Below are 23883 nucleotides of genomic sequence, written 5' to 3'. Positions count from 1 at the left end.
TAGGTATACTAGAAGAGGATACCGAGGAAATGTTCCTAGTGGGAGATAGGGATCACACGCAGGATCCCAAAACCTACGACGAGGCGATATTTGATATCGATTCCGAGAAATAATTGGAGTTAGACTCCATGCATTCCAATCAAGTTTGGACCTTAATAGATCCACCAGAAGGTATTGTACCTATTGGATGCAAATGGATCTACAAAAGGAAGATAGGTTCGGATGGAGAGGTAGAGACCTATAAGGCAAAGCTTGTGGCGAAAGGGTATAGTCAGCGCGAGGGCATTGACTGTCAGGAGACCTTTTCACCTGTAGCCATGCTGAAATCCATCCGAACATTGCTTGCCATTGCAGCATTTCATGATTATGAAATCTGGCAGATGGATGTGAAAACAGCTTTTCTGAATGGATATCTTGATGAAGACATCTATATGGAACAGCCTTTGGGTTTCACTTCCAGTGATGGAGATCACAAGGTCTGCAAGCTGCAAAAGTCCATCTATGGACTAAAGCAAGCATCTCGGAGTTGGAACACTCGTTTCGATGACGCAATCAAAACGTTTGATTTCATCAAAAACGAAGAGGAACCATGTGTTTACAAAAGGGTTAGTGGGAGTGCTGTTGTATTTCTCGTACTGTACGTGGACGACATCCTCCTGATAGGGAATGATATTCCCATGCTAACCTCGGTCAAGGTCAGGTTGTCAAAAAGGCTCTCCATGAAAGACCTTGGGAAAGCATCCTATATTTTGGGAATAAAGGTCTATAGAGATAGATCTAAAAGGATGCTTGGCCTATCACAGAAGATGTACATAGAGGAAGTGCTGAAAAGGTTCATCATGGAAAACTCTAAAAGGGGTCTCTTACCCCAAAGGTATGGAATTAATCTCTCCGAGAAGATGTGCCCCAACACATCTGAAGAGATTCAACGCATGAGCAAGATCCCCTATGCATCAGCAATAGGGAGCCTCATGTATGCCATGCTATGTACATGACTTGATATAGTACATGCTGTGAGTGTCACGAGCATATGTCAATCAGATCCAGGCAAAAAGCACTGGATAGCTATGAAGAACAGTCTTAAGTACTTGAGAAGAACTAAGGACATGTTCTTGGTCTTTGGGAGAAGATCAGAGTTGAAGGTAGAAGGATGCACACATATTGATGATAGAAAGTCTACATTAAGATATGTGCAATGGTGGTTCAGTAAGTTGGAAGAGTTCCAAACAACCAATCATTATAGATTCTACCTTAGAAGCTGAATGTTAAGCCGTATCTAAGGGTGCAGTGGAAACCTTCTAGTTAAAAGTTCATTGCAGAGTTAGGTGTAATGTCATTAGATGTCATAACACTTTACTGCGATAACATTGGCACCATAGCACTAGCTATGGAGCCAAGGTCTCATCAGAAGTCCAAGCACATAGAGCGGCGCTTCCACCTCATACGCGACTATATTGAGAAGAAATATGTAGAGGTGCAGAGAGTAGACTCCGCGGATAACAAGGCAGACCCGTTCACTAAGCAGCTAAGTCAGCAAAAGACTGAAGCCCACCTTGAGAAGATGGGGCTTAGATATATGACTGATTGGCTTTAGTGCAAGTGGGAGATTGTTAGATGTATGCCCTAGAAGCCAATCTGGCTGACACATTGTTAATTCTAGGGACATAATTTTGTACTTGACTATTTATTATTGAATAAATAAAAGGCATCTTTTCATTCATATTAATTATGTGTCTATGAATCGTCCAAGAAATTAATAAGATGATGATGCATATTCTCAAGAGTTGAGAATTTGAGCCATGTATCATTGGTGATTAATTTCTAAATACTCCTGATCAATGGATCATCACGAGGACGGTGATCGATCCGATCAGTGCACAGATCACTTTCCTTCTGGATGGACGAGACTTGAGTCCACAGTATAGGGACACTGAAGTGATAGTGCAGGTGCTTGTTAGAGAACAAAGGTACTGAGCGTGACCAAGACAAGAAGTTACTTGGACGTTTATCCACTCATCAGTGACTTGTTTGATGTTGCAGTAATATGACTGGTCCTTTGACCTGCGGTGCTTCGGCTACTCACAGTGAGGTTATTGTAGTTTGACTACACGTATACATGGTCTCTAGTCATATGGGTCCTTGTAGTGTAGATTGGCTGCAGTAAGTTCACTGTAGGAGTAGGGTATGCACTTACATGGAATCTATTGACCTTGATAGAAGAGGAGTGATCCTATGTGATTTGTTAGACTGAGTTCTAAGACCTTGGCCAGGGCAGTAATATAAAGTGGAGAAAGAGTTTTCCACTATCGAACTCGAGTCAAATAAATCTTGACATATGACAGACGAAGGGGTTTGACGAGTTATCCATGACCTTCGTCCTGTAGGGATCCACGATAGAAGGACTGTATCACATGATAACTGCACCTAGAGGTTCATCATTCTATTCTGCTGGGTAGCCACTACATGCTGCTAGATGTCACTGGTGGATGGTGGGACTCATAGGGATTATCTCGATGATCGATAAGCCCTAATGAGTAGAGTTGGAATCGTTCCGACCCATTGAAAGGAGTTTTCAATAATATTGTGATAGAGATCACAATATATCTCACTACCAGTCAGAGTAGAACCTATGGGGTCACACACACTAGAGGCATTGACCGATCTGATGGTTGAATCGTGATTAGGAATCACAAGTAATCAATTCGATTGATAATAAGCTGAAGAAGGAACAAAGAGAATTAATTAATTGGACTTAAAACAAGAGTCCTACTTGGAGTAGGATTCCTAGAGTCCTAATTGGATTAGGACTAGGAATCCTGCTTGGACTGAGGTTTCTACTTGGACTGGGATTCCTACTTAGACTGGAAATCCTATTTGGAGTAGGACTGGGATTCCTACTTGGAGTAGGATTCCTACAATCCTAATTAGATTAGGAGTTTTGAATTGAATTTGGATTCCTACTTGGAGTAGGATTCCTAGAGTCCTAATCGAATTAGGACTTCGAATTCAAATTAGAGTCCTAATTGGATTAGGACTAGAATTAAACAAGTCCTAATTGGATTAGAATTTCTTAAGTCCTAATTAATTATTAATCTAATGAATCAACATGACTCCTAATTGGATTAGGATTGAAGAGTTCAATTGAGTCATGGTTCATTCAAGTTCTAATTGGATTAGGACTAGCATAGATTGAACCCAATTGATTCATGATTTGGACTAAACCAAATAGGAGCCCTAGATGCCTTTATAAGGCTTTGAAAGGAGGTGCCCTAATGAGAAGTGAAGCCCTCCTCTCCATCACGTGGCCACCCTCCTCTCCTCTCTTTTCAGCCACCAACAACAAAGGGAAGAAAAGGATCTTGGTGGCCTCCTTCTTCCTCCACCGTTTGGTTCCAACGCAAGGAAGAAAAAGAAGGCTGCAGGGCTTCGTTCCTCTTCTTCTCTTCATCCTTTTTCTTCCTCCTCCCAAGCACAATCAAGGATTGATTGAAAGGGAGGATATCAGCCATCAAAGTTATCTCTGCAAGGGAGCTAGCACCCTGGGGAGATAGAAAGCTTGGATCGGTTTTCTGCTTCGTGTGGATACCCGTAGAGGCCGGGCACTTGAACGGCTTCAAGCGAACCTTCATCCTAAACCACGATCATCAGTTTGCGGTGATCATCTACCCGCACAAAGGTGAAGATCTGATCTTCTAATGCTATTTAAAAGTTTTTAATCCTTATCTATCTACGAACGATTTTTAAACAACGTTCATGCGATGAACGGTTGATCCCGCACATGCCTCTTCCGCTGCATCTGAATTTTTTGAATTTTCTGCGGCATGGGCGGGTTCCCAACAGAAACTTCAAAAATTTGAGATAAAGCATGAGTTTCAGATTATGTATCGAGGTGTGAAAGGTATGTGCCAAATTCTGAAATTCTATGTGCCAAATTCTGAAATTCGATTTAAATCTTAGACTTTAACATTTTCATTGTTACATATTACTCCCCCTTAATTGTATTGTCTTTCCTAATATAATGTTCAACCTTGTTTGTCAACTTATTTCTCTTTCCTTGCTTCTCCTCCTTTTTGTTATCATCAAATAGACACAATAAGTAAACACAATAAATAATAAACAGTTCAATTTCATTGATCAAAATGGAACATTGTAATACATTAATGCCAAAACAAAATAATGTTCCTCAATCAAAGTACAAAGTACATGATCAACACAAAATACATATGAGAACTAGATAAATCCTAGGCACTAATACCAAAGGTGCTAACATCAGCCTAGGGGGTATCTAATAGCTGTGATCTAGTCCTCATCCTCCTAGCATAAGTGGCGAGGGGAGGTCGAGCCTGCTGGGACTGAGTCTGGCGTGGAGCTCGGTGAGCTGGATGACTCTGTGCCGAAATCTCTGACTCAGCTGCCTGGGGCACAGATGGTCCATGAACCTCTCTCTCTCTCCGTAGAGCTCCTACCTGCTCTCTAAGACCGCTAATCTCAGCAGTCATAATATCCAATCTGCTCGTCAGTCCATCAGTGATAGTCCTCGCCTGAGCTGACATAAGCTCAGTCATCCTACTCCAAAACTCATCTGTGTATCCCGCTGGAACAGATGACGAAGGTCCAGCCTCTGAAGGTGCTGTAGGATGATCCGCAGGCTCCTCATCCTCAGGGATGGGGTCTCCAATCTCTGGTGCATCACCCTCTGGTGTATCACCCTGAATCCCAGCTCCTGCACGCACCCACTGCCCGTTCACCTTCTCATAACCCATGCGAATAAGGGATCGTGCAGTGTATGTATCAGTGAATAGTAGATGCCTGGAGATCTCTCCCTCTACTGATATGTCATGCTGTCGGAAGATCAGGGTGAGTATCATACCATAAGGCAGGGAGACTCTGGAATTGCATATGACCTTTCTCATCTGTCTGAGTATCATAGCTGGGAGGTTCCGGGGAATGCCCTGAATAATGTGCTCCATGACGACCAGGTCTCGCTCAGAAATGAGATCAAACCTTCCGCTTTTCGAAAACAAAATCCGACCTATGAAGTTGTGCAACAACCTCATTTCGGCTGAAAGAGAGCTTGCTATTACATTTTCTGAATAATCAAAGTCTTCATTCTTAAGAATCAACTGCAAGGCTCTCAACTTATTTTCGGGCTTTTCTGGAGTTGCTCCTTCGCAGGAGAGATGAAGCAACTCACTCAAACTCTCTTCTGAAACCCTAACCCTTACCCCTCGGACTTTAGATATAAGCCCTCCCATTCCAGTTTTTAGGAAGGCATAGAACTCACGAACCAATCTTGGGTAGATCACCACATCTAGGGAGCAAAGATACTCCCATCCTTGCCTTCGGATCCATTCCCCCAAATGGAACCCTTCTTGATCCAAAAACTCGGAGTGGATCCTTCTCCCCGTGGTAACTGGTCTCCCCGCAAATTTCGCAAGTTGGACTGAAGGAGAAGGAGGAGGAGGAGGCTCTACACGTGTCTCACCTTGTGGAGACACTGTAGAAGGCTCTATAGCATCTCTTTCAACACGGGTGGTTCGTGAAACCCTCCCGGATCGCTTGGCTACAGCTCTCTTGGGTCCCATTTCTTCAAGATCTTGATCTAACGGCTTGGAAAAGCTTCTTTCTACTGTTTGGAGATGATTGGAGGAGATTTGAGAGTAGGGAATAGGATTTTTGGAAGAGGACAAAGTGAAAACAGTGCCCTAGATTGCTCACGGGTCCCCCTTTTAACAGTGGGGTCCCGTCGTTGGGTCGACCCTAGATTTTTCTTGGGTCGACTCAACGTTGGGTCGACCCAATCCACCATTCTGGATTGGGTCGACCCTGGTTCAGAAAATTTTTCTTTTTCTTTCTCTTCCTTTTCCCAAAATTTTTTTTTTCTTTCTTCCAATCCTTACGAGTTCTTACTGGGACAATGAGACATTAGTAAGGAATCTATAGATGACTAGTTTGTCTAATGTTTCACAGGTTTTTAGAAATGGGAGGAGAGTATCATGAGACGGCTTGCTCCTTTGTATATCTCCTTAATCAAAAGGATTACATATGCCTAATTCCCTCCTAAGCATGCAAAATCTATCTTCACTCAAAGGTTTTGTGAATATGTCAGCTAATTGTTTGTCAGTACATACATGCTCAATACATATGCTCCCATTTTGCACATGATCTCTAATAAAGTGATATCTTATTTCAATGTGTTTGGCTTTAGAGTGCTGAACCGGATTTTTAGTAAGGTTGATGGCACTAGTATTATCACACTTTATAGGAATGTTATCTAGTTTAATTCCATAGTCCTCCAGTCGTTGCTTAAGCCATAATACTTGAGCACAGCAACTGCCGACGGCTATATATTCGGCTTCAGCCGTTGACAGTGCTACTGAATTCTGCTTTTTGCTAAACCATGATACTAAATTATTTCTTAAAAATTGACATGTTCCACTAGTGCTCTTCCTATCTAATTTGCATCCAGCAAAATCTGCATCAGAGTAGGCAAGCAAATCTAGACAGGAGTCTCTTGAGTACCATAATCCTATGTTTGTAGTCCCTCTCAAATATCTAAGGATTCTTTTAACAGCACTTAAATGTGACTCCTTAGGATCTGATTGGTATCTAGCACATATTCCCACACTGAACACTATGTCTGGTCTACTAGCAGTAAGGTAGAGAAAGGATCCAATTAATCCTCTATAAAGCTTCATATCAATACTTTTTTCTTTCTCATCTTTATCTAGCTTACTAGTGGGATTCATTGGGGTGCCTACTCCCTTGTGATTTTCATTCCCAAACTTCTTTAATATTTCCTTTGTATACTTAGTTTGATGAATGAAGATACCTTCTTTAGTTTGTTTGATTTGTAATTCGAAAAAGAAATTTAGTTCTCCCATTAAACTCATCTCGAATTCTCCTTGCATTAAATTAGCAAACTCTTTGCAAAGATTATCATTTGTGGCACCAAAAATTATGTCATCTATATATATTTGTACCACTAGCAGATTTTTATCTTTTATTTTAAGAAAAAGTGTTTTGTCCACATTTCCTCTACTGAAATCATTATTCAGTAGAAATTTGCTTAGTCGATCATACCAAGCCCTAGGTGCTTGTTTTAGTCCATATAATGCCTTATGTAGTCTCAACACATGATTTGGCAATTCATGATTTTCAAAATCAGGAGGTTGCTCTACATATACCTCTTCCTCTATAAAACCATTTAAGAAGGCACTTTTTACATCCATTTGATATAATTTGAAATTCATGAAACATGCAAAAGCTAGAAGTAATCTAATAGCCTCTAATCTAGCCACGGGAGTAAATGTTTTCTCAAAATCTATCCCTTCTTCTTGATTGTATCCCTTAGCTACAAGTCTAGCTTTATTTCTTATAACTACCTCATTTTCATCTAATTTATTTCTAAAGACCCATTTTGTTCCAATTACAGAGTTATGCTTTGGTCTCTCAGTTAATGTCCATACATTACTTCTTTTGAATTGATTTAATTCTTCTTGCATAGCATTTATCCAATTGGTGTCTTTTTCAGCTTCTTCATAAGTCTTAGGTTCTAACTGTGAAACAAAAGCAAGATAATCATTTAAATTTCTAAGAGAGGATCGAGTTCTTACCCCTTGAGATGGATCACCAATGATTAAGTCTTTAGGGTGTCCATATGCATACCTCCATTCCTTTGCTAAGTCTTGAGATTGTGGTGGCACGCAATCATTTTCCATCTCTTGATTTGGCACGTCATTAAGATTCAATTTTTCAAAATCAATGATTCCTGCATCATCATCAAGAATACTTTTTCTCCTAGGAGACTCACTATCAGACTCATCAAAAATGATATTAACTGACTCTTCAACTACAAGAGTTCTTTTATTGAATACTCTGTATGCCCTGCTAGATGTAGAGTATCCTAAAAAAATACCTTCATCTGACTTGGCATCAAATTTACTTAGATCCTCCTTGCCATTGTTTAAAATAAAATATCTACATCCAAATACTCTAAGATACTTAGCAGTTGGTTTCTTATTCTTCCAAAGTTCATAAGGAGTTTTCTTGGTTATTGGTCGTATTAAAACTCGATTTAGAATATGGCAAGTAGTGCTTATAGCTTCAGCCCAAAATTACTTTGGAAGATTTGATTCGCACAACATTGTGCGTGCCATTTCTGCCAAGGTCCTATTTTTTCGTTCAACAACCCCATTTTGTTGAGGCGTTCTAGGTGCTGAAAATTGATGTGAGATACCATTTTTATTACAAAATTCATCAAAGTGTTGATTTTCAAATTCAGTTCCATGATCACTTCGAATTGCTATTAAGGTGAGCTTCTTTTTATTTATGATATTTTTATAATATTTCAAGAATGCTGAAAATGCTTCATTTTTATGTGCCAGAAATGAAACCCATGTATATCTTGAAAAATCATCTACTATAACTAGTCCATACTTCTTCCCTCCTAGACTTGCGGTTCTAGTGGGTCCAAATAGATCCATATGTATGAGTTCAAAAGGCCTAGTGGTTGATACTATATTCTTTGATTTGAAGGATGATTTTGTCTGCTTTCCTAAAGAGCATAGTGACACGAACGAAGGGATTACAAAGCGAATCCCAACAACGTGCGGCTCAGTCTATCAAAGATAACCGATCAGCCTTCCTGGCGTGGGTACCTAGTCTCTATGACTTAGGTCACGCCTAACAACAATAATGCAGCGAAACACAACACCAGAAAACACCACGAAGGAGAAGAAGAAATGTAGGGGAAGAGAACTTTATTGAATAACCACTCAACTGATTACAATAAGCTCTCTTGGCCTCTCCAGCTCTACCGGATACCAATCCCTCCCTTTTGAGGGTCCTCTTATAGAGGAACAACCTCCAGTTACAAGTCCCTCACGAACTCAACTTCCCATGCACAAGATAAGGATGAATTCTAGATAAGATAGGAAAACCCCGATTCCCGCAGGATTCTGCGCAATCAGATAAAACAGCCAAGTTCGTGCCTCAAACGAACTCCGATTATCATGAAACTAGATTCGTTGGATTCAGAACGAAGAATCCTTCCAGATGGCACTTTTCCACTTTGAACGGACTTCTGTAGAGTTCCCAAAATGCCCCTCAAAGTGAAAGCGCGTGGAAACAGCGTTTCAGCCACGTCTTCTAACCATACACGTTTTCAGTTATAAAAACGTGTTAAAACGTGTCCCTTGCCTTCTGGAGACTTATGCCACGTTCCTCCATCAGTGGCATACATTTCCATGCATCCCAATTTCCCGGATTCAGTCCATGCTTCGAGATAAGCCCACAACGCTGAATCAGTCTCGTTGCAGCAGCTTTCCTCCTAATGATGAACCAGCATGTATTCTCAACAATACACGCCTTGGAGCACGTGCCCACAGCCCCATGCTCTTGGGTATTCCACCTACATCTTGCACACGTTTCCCTAGGTGATCCTAGGGCCCAGATTTGGTCTCCAAGTTGCCCAAATCTCTAGAGAGCACCGTCAGACCTCGAACCCGTCCAGCGACCTGATCTGGTTTATACCTTGATCCACGTCCGGTCCAGCCCCGATTCGAGGAGCCGTGACACCCTCCCCCACCTAAGCCGAAGTCGCCCCTGACGAGGCTAGGCGGTACTCGTTGATGATGTCTTCGAACTGCCATAGTTCGTCACCATATTCCCAGCTTGCTTCTGAATCTGATAATCCTTTCCATCGGACTAAGTATTGCACACGGTTACCCTTTTTCCTGTCCGCCTTGATTTCAGAAACCTTCTTGGTGTAATGAACTCGTACGGCCACTGGAGCTCGCCCGCTTCGAGCCCGGGAAGGGTCAGTTGTGTCCTCTTTGAATGGTTTCAACAAGGACACGTGGAACACCGGCTGCACTTTCAGCTTGGAAGGCAGCGACAATCGGTATGCTGTCTCTCCAATTCGATGTGTGATGATGAAGGGACCTTCATACCTCCTCACAAGTGCTTTGTGGTAGCCCGACTTCAATTTCATGTGATGATAAAGCTTCACCAATACCCGATCACCAACCTGAAATTCAGCTGCCCGCCGCTTTATGTCAGCCCACTTCTTCATCCGTTTGGTCGCCTTCCACAAGGAGACCTGAACCAAATCTGTATCCTCCTTCAGATCCCTCACGAACCTGTAGGCGGTCGGACTACGTCCCATGTAGTCCGCTGCGATACTTCCCGGAGTGTCTGGTTGCAGCCCTGTAATCACCTCGAATGGTGATTTACCTGTCGACTCCGATCGCTGTAAGTTGTAGCTGAATTGGGCTTGGTCCAAGAGTCGCACCCAATCCCGCTGGTTGGCACTCACATAGTGCCTCAAATACATCTCCAATAATGCATTGGTTCGCTCTGTTTGGCCATCGGTCTGAGGGTGGAAGGCCGTGGACATCTTCAGCTCCGTTCCGAGTATCCGAAATAACTCCGTCCAGAACCTTCCCGTGAAGCGAGCATCACGATCAGAAACGATACTCCGCGGTATCCCCCAATATTTCACCACATATGTAAAGAACAACCGCGCCACGTCCTCCGCATGGCAAGTAGTAGGTGCTGCAATGAAGACTCCGTACTTCGAGAAGCGATCCACCACTACCATGATAGAGCTGTTTCCATCCGCCAGAGGTAGCCCGATGATAAAGTCCATGGAGACACTCTCCCACGGACGCTCTGGTATAGGTAATGGCTCCAACAACCCCGCAGGCCGTCGATGTTCAATCTTGTCTTGTTGGCATAGTAGACAAGTGCGAACATACTCCTCGATGTCAACCCGCATCTTCGGCCAATAGTAGTTATGTTCTATGAGAGCTTGGGTCCGATGCACCCCCTGATGTCCCGCCCACATAGAATCATGGTGTTCTCGCAACACCTCGCGCCTCAGCCCTCCACCTGAAGGCACATAGACACGTCGCCCTCGTGTCAAAATCAGCCCTCCTTCGGTCCAGAAACGGCGCGCCTTGCCGTCTTTGATGAGTTCACCCATGGAAGTGGCCCATTGATCCTTCTCCATCTCGGTCTTGACCCTCTCCATTAGGTTACTTGCTGGTCCGGAAAAGGAAGAGACTGCAGCCAGCTGTGCCTTTCTACTCAAAGCATCAGGGACTGAATTAGTTCGGCCCGGCTTGTACTCGATGTCGAAATCGAATTCAGCCAGAAACTGCTGCCATCTCGCCTGCTTGGGGGTGAGTTTTGGTTGGGTCTGAAAGTAGCTTGTGGCCACGTTATCCGTGCGCACCACAAACTTAGATCCGAGGAGGTAATGACGCCAGGTTCGAAGACAGTGCACAATTGCAGTCATCTCCTTTTCATGAACCGTATACTTGCGCTCGGTGTCGTTCAACTTCCGACTCTCGTAGGCCACTGGGTGCCCTTCCTGCATGAGCACCCCTCCAATGGCAAAATCTGATGCGTCGGTGTGGACTTCAAAAGAAATAGAAAAGTCCGGTAGCACGAGGACCGGCTCCGCCGTGACCGCCTGCTTGAGACGATCAAACGCCTCCTGACATTGGTTTGACCACCGCCATGGTCGATCCTTCTTTAACAAATCCGTCAGTGGGGCGCATAACTTCGAATATCCGGTGATGAACCTCCTATAGTAATTTGCCAAGCCAAGAAAAGAGCGTAAGTGTGTAACACGTGTAGGTACCTCCCACTCGGCTATGGCTGAAATTTTTGAGGGATCCATCATGAGCCTTCCATCCCCAATGATGTGCCCGAGGAACGGCACCCTCTGCTGCGCAAACACACACTTCTCCTTCTTCACAAAGAGTTGGTGCTGCCGTAGGGTAGAGAAGACTTGCCTCAGGTGTGCCACATGCTCATCCAATGCCCGGCTGTATACAACAATGTCATCCAAGTATACTACCACGAATTTATCGATGAAATCGTGGAGTACACGCTGCATCAAAGCACAGAAAGTTGCTGGTGCGTTGGTGAGGCCGAAAGGCATGACAAGGTACTCGAAGCTCCCGTACCTTGTCACACATGCAGTCTTCTCAATGTCCTTCTCCGCCACGCGAACCTGATAGTACCCGCTGCGAAGATCCAACTTGGAAATCCATCGTGCCTTGCCAAGTTGATCGAACAAATCATCAATCCGAGGAATGGGGTACTTGTTCTTCACCGTGAGCTTGTTGAGGGCCCTGTAGTCGATGCAGAGTCTCAACGAACCATCGTGCTTCTTCTGAAAAAGTACCGGTGCTCCATACGGACTCTTCGAAGGTCGAATGAACCCGCTGTCCACCAACTCCGTTAGCTGCCTCCTCAGCTCCTGGAGTTCAGGTGGGGCCATCCTATATGGTGCTTGAGCTGGTGGACGTGCTCCATGCACCAAATCAATCCAATGATCGATTTCTCTTTCTGGCGGCAATTGCTTGGGTAACTCGGGGGGCATCACATCCCCGAATTCAGTGAGAACACCCTCGATGGGCGATGGAATCTCCTCTCCTTCCAGTAGTTCTTCCTCCTGAAGGGACGCAATATATGTTGGAAGTCCCCTTCTCAGCCCCTTAGCAAGTTGCATCGCCGATAGGACTCGCTGCGGAGTCCCTTTAACTCGCTTCCCTGGAACTACGCAAGCTCCACTCGGATTCAGGACCACCACCACATCTGAATCCGGCTTTATCATGGCTTGTAGCTGGGTAAGCAAAGACATGCCGATGACCACCTCGTAGTCGTCGATCGGGGCGACCACCGCTGTCACCCGTCCGGTCCATGCGCCGAATTGGATCTCAACATCCTTCGACGTTCCACTGGTAGCCACTTCTGTGGAGTTGACCGCCTTGAACGTGTGTTCATCATGTTCAATCTTCAAATTTAACCTCTTTGCCGTAGCTAGGTCCACGAAGAAGTCAGTGGCACCCGTATCAATGAGTGCCTGGAAGATGTGACCACCAATGCAGATAGGTGCATAGAGCAGACCTCGTGGCCCCTTGGCCTTCAGGGCATTGAGACTGAGTGAGCCCATCCTTTGGTCGGTCTCTTGCTTCTCCTCCACCGCCATAGATGCTATCTTTTCCCTCAATGGACAGTCCTTCACCTTGTGCGGTCCATTGCAAATATAGCATGAGATGGTGCTGGTACCTTGCGCCACCCCTTTGCCCTTCGCTTGGGAAGCCCCTCCACTCGAGGAGCTCAGATTCGAGCCTTTTGTACCTCCTTTGTGACCTGATTTCGCTCCCCCACCTTTGCCCTGTTTCGATGCTTGGGCTTTGGGAGCTGTGGGTTGAGTCTTGAACTCGATGAGAGCCTCCGCTTGAGCTATCGCCTCGTTCAAACTCTGGACTCCTCTTCGCTGCAATTCCATCTTTGCCCACGGTTTGAGCCCGTCAAGGAAAGTGAAGAGAGAGTCCTCGTTGCTGAGGTCTGGTACCTCCAACAACAATTCGCTGAACTCTCGCACATACTCACGCACATCGCCCTTTTGCGTGAGTCGCCGTAGTCGTGCTCGAGCATCATCCTTAGCGAACGCGGGGAAGAATTGCTTTCGAAGTTCAGTTTGGAACTGTACCCAAGTGGTGATTGGAACAGCCCCTCGCTTCACATCGTCGGCCCGACGTCGCCACCAAAGCATCGCCACATCCCTCAAGAACATGGCCGCCGTGCTCACCTTCATGGCTTCTTCCCTCACGCCGGTAACCTGCAAGTATTGCTCCACGGCGAAAAGAAAGTTATCCACCTCCTTCGCGGACCGTCGTCCGCAGAACTCTTGTGGCTTGGGAACATCAAGCTTATGCAGGGGGCGCGTAGCCTCTCTTGCGACCTCCATTGTCAATGGAGAAGAGGATACGCCTGTGGTGGTACTCTCCTTTAAAAGGTCAACCACCTGATTTTGGAGAGCCTTCACCATGATCTCCAACTCTTCGTTACGCCGCAGCACTTCCTTATAGCGCCGCTCCATATCGAAGGAAATCTGGTTCAGCTGAGCGGCGATCTCACCTCGGAGGGTTGCGTCCCTACCCTCAAGGTCCTCCATCCGTCCTTCAACCTCAGCTATTTGGGCCTCGCACCTCCGTAATCGATTGTCGGCGGAGATAACCGGAGATGCAATACGTAACCCATACAGAGAATCATCAACTGGATGCGCTCCACCCATCGCCGTGCCTCCTCCTGAGGCTGGATTGGGATCCATGGTCGAGGATGATGCGTCCGCCATTCCCACCTTGGAAGTTACCGTAGAGGTCGTCTCCTTCATTTCTGGTATGGCTCTGATACCAAGTGGCACGAACGAAGGGATTACAAAGCGAATCCCAACAACGTGCAGCTCAGTCTATCAAAGATAACCGATCAGCCTTCCTGGCGTGGGTACCTAGTCTCTATGACTTAGGTCACGCCTAACAACAATAATGCAGCGAAACACAACACCAGAAAACACCACGAAGGAGAAGAAGAAATGTAGGGGAAGAGAACTTTATTGAATAACCACTCAACTGATTACAATAAGCTCTCTTGGCCTCTCCAGCTCTACCGGATACCAATCCCTCCCTTTTGAGGGTCCTCTTATAGAGGAACAACCTCCAGTTACAAGTCCCTCACGAACTCAACTTGCCATGCACAAGATAAGGATGAATTCTAGATAAGATAGGAAAACCCCGATTCCCGCAGGATTCTGCGCAATCAGATAAAACAGCCAAGTTCGTGCCTCAAACGAACTCCGATTATTATGAAACTAGATTCGTTGGATTCAGGACGAAGAATCCTTCCAGATGGCACCTTTTCCACTTTGAACGGACTTCTGTAGAGTTGCCAAAATGCCCCTCAAAGTGAAAGCGCGTGGAAACAGTGTTTCAGCCACGTCTTCTAACCATACACGTTTTCAGTTATAAAAACGTGTTAAAACGTGTCCCTTGCCTTCTGGAGACTTATGCCACGTTCCTCCATCAGTGGCACACATTTCCATGCATCTCAATTTCCCGGATTCAGTCCATGCTTCGAGATAAGCCCACAACGCTGAATCAGTCTTGGGTATTCCACCTACATCTTGCACACGTTTCCCTAGGTGATCCTAGGGCCCAGATTTGGTCTCCAAGTTGCCCAAATCTCTAGAGAGCACCGTCAGACCTCGAACCCGTCCAGCGACCTGATCTGGTTTATACCTTGATCCGCGTCCGGTCCAGCCCCGATTCGAGGAGCCGTGACAATAGTCCACAAATTTTGTCTTTTTCAAAGATCAATTTTGGTACATCTTTTATTGATTCCTTCTTGACTAGTTTTGATATTAATTCCATACTAGCATGTCCTAGTCTACGATGCCAAAGCCAACTCGTTTCATTTTTCTTTTCTTCATTAGTAATTAAACATAATCCATTTTTCTTGCCTAATTCATGAAGATCTACCATGTAAATATTTTTTTGCCTTTGTCCTATAAATATAATGCTATTATCTTTAGGATTTTCGATTACGCATACTGAGGCTTCAAATGTGACTTTAAACCCTTTATCACAAAATTGACTTATGCTAAGTAAGTTATGTTTCAAACCATTAACTAATAAGACATTTTCTATAAAGATAGATGGAGTAATGAAAATTTTACCCTTTCCAATGATATATCCTTTTTCATTGTCTCCATAGGTTACTACTCCACCCTTCTTAGATTCCAAGGTGACAAATTGTTCTACGTCATCTGTCATGTGTCTTGAACAGCCACTATCTAGATACCATCGTTTATCTACCTTATTAGCTGCAAGACACCCCTGCAACAAGATCAAGAATAAGCTTTAGGTACCCAAACTATGTTGGGTCCTTTAGGGTTAGTACTTGATGTTCCTTTTGGAACCCAAACTTTCTTGAATTTAAGCTTATGATTATTACTCAATTTGTTGTTGCTAGACTTTCTATAGTTACATTCATATGCTTTATGTCCTAATTTATTGCAGCAATGACAAGTTATATTTTCATTTTTGGCTTTCACAAATATGTTCTTTAAGTATTTTTGTTTCCTATTTGTTTTATATCCTAATCCAGCTTTATCATATACGGCTTTTTGACTATCAAGAATCATATTTAATTTGGTTGAGCTAAGTGTAAACTTGTCTACTAAGGATTTGTATTTTTCAGTGTCTTCTTTTAACTTGATATTTTCAGCAATTAGATTCTCGGTTTCATTTGTGAATCTCTTACTTAATGTTTCATACTTACTAGATAGTTTCAATTTATCTTTGATAAGAGATTGATTTTTATCTTTTAGAACTTTATTTTTATTGATTAGTTTTTTGTGTTCTTCCATGAGTTCTAAAAATGCATCATGTAATTCATCAACAGTAAAATCACATTCAAGTTCAGAATCTACCTCATCGTCATTGGCCATATGGCAGATTTGGGCCTTCTCTTGATGATCTTCTTCTTCCGAACTTGACTCCTCACTTTCACTCCATTCAGCCATGAAGTTTTTCTTCTTAAGTTTTCTTGCCATCCATTTTAATTTCGGGCAATCTATCTTATAATGCCCGAGCTTATTACACTCATAACAAATTGGTGTTTTCTTTTCCTTTTCTTTGTCCTTACCCTTTTCTTTGCTTGAGCTACCTTTGAAGAAGGGCTTCTTTTTATGAAATCTCTTCTTTCCTCTCATAAATTTTCTGAATTTTCTTCCAAGCATAGCCATTCCTTCTTCATCAAATTCCTCATCATCATCAGATTCTTCCGACTCAGTTTCTTGTTTTGGAGTGGTAGACTTTAAGGCAATGGTCTTTCTTCTCTTGACCTCATCTTCTGAATTTTGCCTTATGGTCAACTCATGGGTCATGAGTGATCCTAGCAGTTCCTCCAATTGCAGTGTATTGAGGTCCTTTGCTTCCTGAATTGTTGTTACCTTGGCCTCCCAAACTCTTGGTAGAGATCTGAGAATTTTTCGCACCAATTCAGAGTTAGTATAAGACTTTCCTAAACTCTTTAGCCCATTTATGATTTCAGTGAAACGAGTAAATATTTCAGTTATAGACTCAGTGGATTCCATTTTAAACAATTCATACTTATGTACTAATATGTTTATTTTTGACTCCTTAACTTGATTAGTTCCTTCATGTGTGACCTCAAGTTTATCCCAAATTTCTTTTGTGGAGATTCATGTAGATATTCTATTGAATTCACTTACATCTAGTGAACAGTAAAGTACATTAATCGCTTTAGCATTTAGTTGTGCTAGTCTTCTATCACTTTCATTCCAATCCATTTCTAATTTGGGTATGATAGTGCCCTCTATACTAATTGTGGGTGTGTGTGGTCCTCTAGTTATAATATACCACAATTCATAGTCTAGAGCTTGAATGATATCCTCATCCTAGCTTTCCAGTATGTGTAATTAGTGCCATTAAATAGAGGAGGTCTATTTGTGGATTGCCCCTCACTCATAGAACATCCCATTTGGGTTGTCATGATCTTTGACTCTTGATTGTGAGATCAACAAATACTATATGAGCACCTCGCTCTGATACCACTTGTTGCCCAAGGTGACAAGCCAAGAGGGGGGGTGAATTGGTTTTTCTAAATTATTGCTATCTACTCTAGTCAATTGATGAGTGAGTGAAATTAGAACAATGCACAATACAAACACACAAGAAGTATAGTGGTTCGGTGCTCTCCTAAGCACCTACGTCCACTCCCCAAGCGACCCCTTGGGAATTCACTATAATCCCTCGGATTACAGTTGGATTGTTTTCCGGGCTCATAATCCAAAAACCTTTACACTTTGGTTTTCCGGGATCACCAATAACCTTTGTTGGTTTTACGGGCTCACCAACGAACCTTCACAACTGGTTTTACGGGTTCACCAATAAACCTACACCATTGGTTTTGCGAGCTTACCAACAAACCTTTATAAGGTGATTAATAAAAGAAAAAAGAAAGTTGAAGCTCCTATATGAGCAAATATAACAATTATAAACTACAAAGAAGAGTTTAGAGAATAGTTATCGCTTGATGAGACTTCTCTCTTCTTTGTCAAGATTGCTTCACTCTTCAAGGGTGGATGGAGCTTTTGATATCTCTTGGAGTCGGCTCAACCACTTTCTTTTGACTCTTGAATGAAGCACTTGGATGAAGAAGATTAGAGCTCTTGTCTTTCTTGTGTAAGTTTTGATATTTTGCAAAAGGATGTTTCCTCTAATGAATAGTGTCACTTTAAATAGTTTCCTTCATCCATTGGACAAGCCCCAATGGTTAGAATTCAAAAACTAGCCGTTACTCACTGTTGGGAGGTCTGAAAGTACTTCTGCAGAACTAGCCGTTATGCTTCTGCCCGTGCTTGGGTCGACTCAACTTTTACTGGGGTCGACCCAACTTTCACTTGGGTCGACTCATGCAACATTGGGGTCGACCCTCTCAGAAACCACAGAATCTTGTATTTCAGCCTTCCTTCACTTGGGTCGACTCAACACTTTTTGGGTCGACTCAAGGTTCAGTTGGGTCGACTCAACTTCCACTTGGATCGACCCTCTCAGGGTTTCTAGAGAACCTATTTTTGAATGTCATTGCCTTTGGGTCGACTCATGTTAACTCGGGGTCGACTCAAGTTTGGGTCGACTCAAGTTTCATTTGGGTCGACCCTCTCAGGGTTTCTAGAGAACTGTTTTCTTGAGGCTTGAGGATTGGGTCGACTCATCGTTTACTTGGGTCGACCCAAGTACTGTTCATCCGTGCCATTTTTGCAGAGTATGCCAGATGGTTTCTTGATGTGCCGGGGTCGACTCAATCCACACTTTGCTGCAACTTAAGGTTAGATTCATCCATATAATCAATGAAATAAGCTTTAAACAATTTTGAATATATGTCATGGTAGTGCTACATACTCCAAACAATGAAAATTACTATTGTCCACTTAAGAGTATGTTTCACTTGAAACTTTGCCGAATTAGAATTTAGAATTCACTATCCCTTTCCTATCGCAAATTTTATCTCATTAATAATCATTGAAATACATCTTAATCTCATTATACTAATGTATCGAGAGTGACGGACTTATTAATGATGTATCGAATTAACTTGTAAAATACTCTTAATCATTGTATTAATCATCAAAATACCACTATCATCCTCAGTAGTACTGGGCCGTTTTCTGCTGGTATCTCGCCATGCGGACTCGGGCGACTTCCCTTGTCTCTTCGATGAGGTCCAAGTTGTTCCTGAGCTGAGAAGAGTTGGAGTCGGCGTCGTAATGCTCCACTCTCAGGGACGGGAGACCGACTTCCAGAGGAATAACGGCTTCCATCCCGTATGCCAGGTTGAAAGGGGTTTCGCCTGTGGGTAGTTGGAACGTAGTCCGGTAGGCCCAGAGAACGTTGTACAAGTCTTCGACCCACTGTCCTTTGGACCGATCGAGCCTGGCCTTGAGCCCCTGCAAAATGGTGCAATTTGTTACCTCGGTTTCTCCATTTATTTAGGGATGGGCGATCGAGGTGAAGCGGTGGTCGATGCCGAGCTCGGAGCAGAATTCTCTGAAGCGGATGTTGTCAAACTGGCGACCATTATCAGATATAAGGATGCGGGAAGTCCAAATCTACAGATGATCGATTTCCACACAAAGTTCTGCATCTTTTGCTTGGTGGTCCGGGCCACCGGTTCAGCTTCGACCCACTTAGTGAAGTATTCGATGGAGACAACCAGAAATTTCTTCTGCCCGATTGCCGGGAAAAACGGCACCAGGATGTCGATTCCCCACTGGATGAATGGTCAGGGGGCACCGATCGAGGTCAGCGGGGCCGAGGATCGGCGTTGGATATTGGCGTTTCGCTGGCATCGGTCGCATTTTTGGACGAAGTCCGTTGCATCCTTTTGGAGTGTGGGCCAAAAGTATCATTGGCGTAAAATTTTATGAGCCAGTGCTCGGCCTCCCAGATGATTCCCACATATCCCTTCATGGACCTCTCGCATAGCATAGTCTGCCTCTGACGGGCGGAGGCATCTGAGAAGAGGAGAGGTGAAGGATTTTCGGTAGAGCTTGCCTTCATATACTATGAATCGGGAGGCTAGACGTCTGACTCGGCGAGCCTCGAGCCCCTCATTGGGGAGGGCTTCACTTTGTAGGTAGTCGACGAGCTCGTCCATCCAGCTCGGCTCGGTGTCTATGCACATGGCCGGCTCAGGCTCTTCTATGCTGGGTGTTTGGAGATATTCAAGCGCCGTTGCCTTGGGGAGCTCGCTCATGCGGGAGGTCGCCAGCTTCGACAGTTGATCAGCTCTGAGATTTTCCGTCCTGAGGATATGGTGAATGTTGAAGGAGTCTAGGGCGGATGTGAGGTCTCGCACATTTTGGAGATACTTCTGCATCGACGGCTCCTTTGCTTCAAAATTTTTCAAAACCTGGCTCACGACCAGTTGGGAGTCACTGAAGACTTTTAGGTTCCCGGCTTTTAGCTTCTTTGCCAGTTTGAGCCCAGCAACGAGCGCCTCATACTCCGCCTCATTGTTTGAAGCCGGGTGATAGTCAACTTTAAAGACCACGCAATAGCACGTATCTAGTAGGATAGTGATTACGGGTATCGATCCACAGGGATTGGGGTATAGTTGTTTTCTTAAAAAAAATATTTAAAAAAAAAAGTTTGTGAAGAAAATTAAACTAAGAAATTTAATAAAAAATGCAATTAAAAGGATATCAGTTTGAGAAAAACCTAGGGCAAGGAATTCACCACTAACATCGGAACAAGGGTTATTTGTATTTTAATTTATTCTTGGATTAACATGCAAATTGGCTACAAGCCTAAAAAGCATTCGAATAAAATTTTACAAAAGTAATTTAGGCATAGTCCATCTTTAGTTAGCATGAAATGTCTACCCTGATCTAAGGTGGTAGCACATCGCATCTTCCTTCAGCAAGAACTATCTTATTTTTACTTCAATGATCATGAAGAGCAAGTGTATAAACTTCATATTTAAAATCACAGAAATTAAATATGAGATGAAATAAAATATTCATTAAAAAAAATAATAAGTTCATACAACTCCAAGAATAAAAAAAATTAAAATATAAAACCCTTGGCCCTTTGTTAGGGTTGCATCCAGCCCTAGTGAGAAGATCAAGCTTCCATGGAGTTGTGGGCGACAGCAGCAGTGGCACAGTAGCGGGACTTCATAATGATTGGCTTTCCCTCCTTCCTCCCGTCAGCTTTCTCTCAGCACATCGTCATCTCTTCTTTTGGAAAATCATTCCCAAAATGACCCAAACTTTTCTCTCCCTCCTCTGTTTCCCGTGGGACTCCTCTCAGCTGGATTTTGCCTCCCAGAGCTGCCGCCAAGGAAGAGTAGTCTTCTCCTTTTATAGCCTCACGAAGCTCACTTGCGGATGGAGTCGAATCGCGGAGTACTCGGACGCGTCATGGGTGCTGGCTTCGCTGAGATTTGGAGCTGATTCGAGAGTTGGGAAGAAGCTGTTTTGATTTGCTGGGATTTGAATGAAGAAGGGGATCATAACGGGATGAAGACTTGGTTCGGAAGGATAGTGCCGTGGATGCTGATCTTACGAACAGAGGGGATGCTGTTAATCCATGGAATTCGGGATGAAGTTGATCTGGAGGAGATGTTTGGACTGCGGAAGACGTGGAGGATCTTAGCTCTGTTGCCAAACAGAGCCCTGTTTGTTGGACCCGGAAGGAACGGGATGAAGATGAACACGGAATGGAGGGGAAGTTTAGATACTAATCTAGACTTGTTTCTATATGGCTTGGGACTCGCTGGGAGGAAGTTAAAAAGAAATCTTGGATGATGGAATGATCCGGAAGAAGATTGTGATGCAGTGAACAGACGCCTGGATCATATCCCATGTATGCTGGGTGCTTATCACGAACAGGATGAACTGCAAGATCTTGGAGAAGGTTGGGAGGATCTCATGCGAATGGGCGGACGTGGGAGGATTTCAAAATATTGAGAGGATCGGATCTCGGCTGGGAGGAAGATCTTTGGAAGAATCCTTCGGCTAGGAACAAGGGAGCTGGGACATGATCCATGGATGGCCGAACGTGGGATGCTTGGATTGGTTTGAGTCAATCTGGCATGCCGGCTGGGAGTGGTTCCGAAACAGGGGATTCCGTGGAGCTCGGGATGCACTTGGGATGTTGATCCATTCCGTGGTGACATGGAGATACAGATGCTGGGAAGAGAACGGAGTGAAGGAGGGGAGCTGGGAAGGACGTGGAGGTTTGGATTCGGCTGATTGCTTGGTTTTGTTGTGGGACACGGGAGATGATGATCTGGTGACGTTGTTGAGAGCTTATCCGTGGAGGGGATCTAGGCTGGGAGTTTGGATGAAGAAGGGGAGTTGGGATGAAGTTTGGTAACGAACATGATCAGGAGGGAGGTTGGGACGGGCTCTGGATTTGGCTTGGAAGGAGGTTACGGCTGTGATGTGGAGCATTGGTTGCGGGAAGACTCTCAGACGTTGAGAGAATCACATGTGGATGCTGCGGACGTGAAGCAGGGGAAGTGAACGCGGGGAAGACGCGTACGGTTGCTTGGATAAGGATGGATCTAATGCGGTCGTGGGATAATGGGAATTCGGCTTAAAGGAGATGAGCTTGGGATGGATTTTGTTCGTAGACGTGGAGGGATCCGTGGACGAGGAAGTTTGGATTTGGCTGGGAGTGCATGGGAACAGGGGATAAGCTTGGACTTAGTTGGAGACGTGATTTGGGGCAGCTTTGGAATGTTGGTTCAACAGCAGAGGAAATGGGAGAGCTGGTGACGCTGAGATGTGAATAGATGTGGATGGAGCTTTGGGATTCGTGCAAAAAAAATGATGGTATGCTTTAAGATCTGAGAGACAAATAATTGAAGGGATTTTATTATTTTTGAGATTAAAATAGAAAAATTGGATCATGTGGAAAAAGAGTTAGGTGACTGAATCAGAGGGTCTTGATTTGCGGGGTGCATGTGGTTTAGGTCCAGAAATAATCCTAAATCAATTCGGCTTGACCTGCATCCATTAGACTCAACCAATAATAATAATAAAAAGAATCAAACTTGAATAATTTATTTAAAATGAAATGATGAAGGAAAACACATTTTTTAAGTTAAATTTACAAAATATGCTGATTAAAATAATGATAAGTGCTATGAATAAGATATTAGTTTATGCATTATTTAGCACTTATCACACCCCCAAACCTACATTTTGCTAGTCCTCGAGCAAAATAGAAAAAGAAAAAGAAATTAACTCACTTTCGCAGGAATCGCGATTGCATTTACCATATGCAATAAGGCTTTAAACCCCTAGGTGGCCCTAGTGGACGAGTTTTGTCTCGTGAGGATTTCCGGCGCAGATACCCACAAACTGTTGTCTAAAGAATTTATTTTATTATTTTATAAAATCTAATTTCAAATACATAAGTGCTAGAATTTCAAAATCACACAAAGTTTTAATTACTAAGTCAGCCCAAATCCTAGGTCATGATGCAATTCAAGTTGAGGTCATTAAGTTTCCGTTAGGGAGTTGTAAGGCTTATTTATACTTGGGTGCTCGGTGATATCTGGACCACGCACAAGCTAAGGCTTTAGATCCTCCAAAATGCTGCTAAAGCTAGTAGTTTCCAAGAATTGGTCAGATAAGACCTAATCACTGATTCAAAATCATCCTATCTTGCAGGATTTTGAGAGTTGTGGATGTTTACTTTAATACTTCATGGGCTTTATCTGTAATATTCCAGTTTACTCGAATTTTTATAACGACGGCTTTCACACTATCGTCTTTTTCAAGGTCAATATTATTTTCTTTTTTTTTCTTTTTTTGATTTTATTTTTTTTAATTATAAATTATGCACTATTACTCTTGTAATGATTCCTCCATGTAGCGAGCATTCAGTCAACACTCCCACACCAGATGGCGTAAGGTGTTGGGCATCAAGACTCCCCTACGGACCTATGCTCGGGTTCCTCATACAAGCCCGCTGACCTTTG

This window comes from Phoenix dactylifera, unplaced genomic scaffold, assembly GCF_009389715.1.
Source record: "Phoenix dactylifera cultivar Barhee BC4 unplaced genomic scaffold, palm_55x_up_171113_PBpolish2nd_filt_p 000991F, whole genome shotgun sequence".
NCBI lineage: Eukaryota > Viridiplantae > Streptophyta > Magnoliopsida > Arecales > Arecaceae > Phoenix > Phoenix dactylifera.
This window is presented reverse-complemented; position numbering follows the sequence as displayed.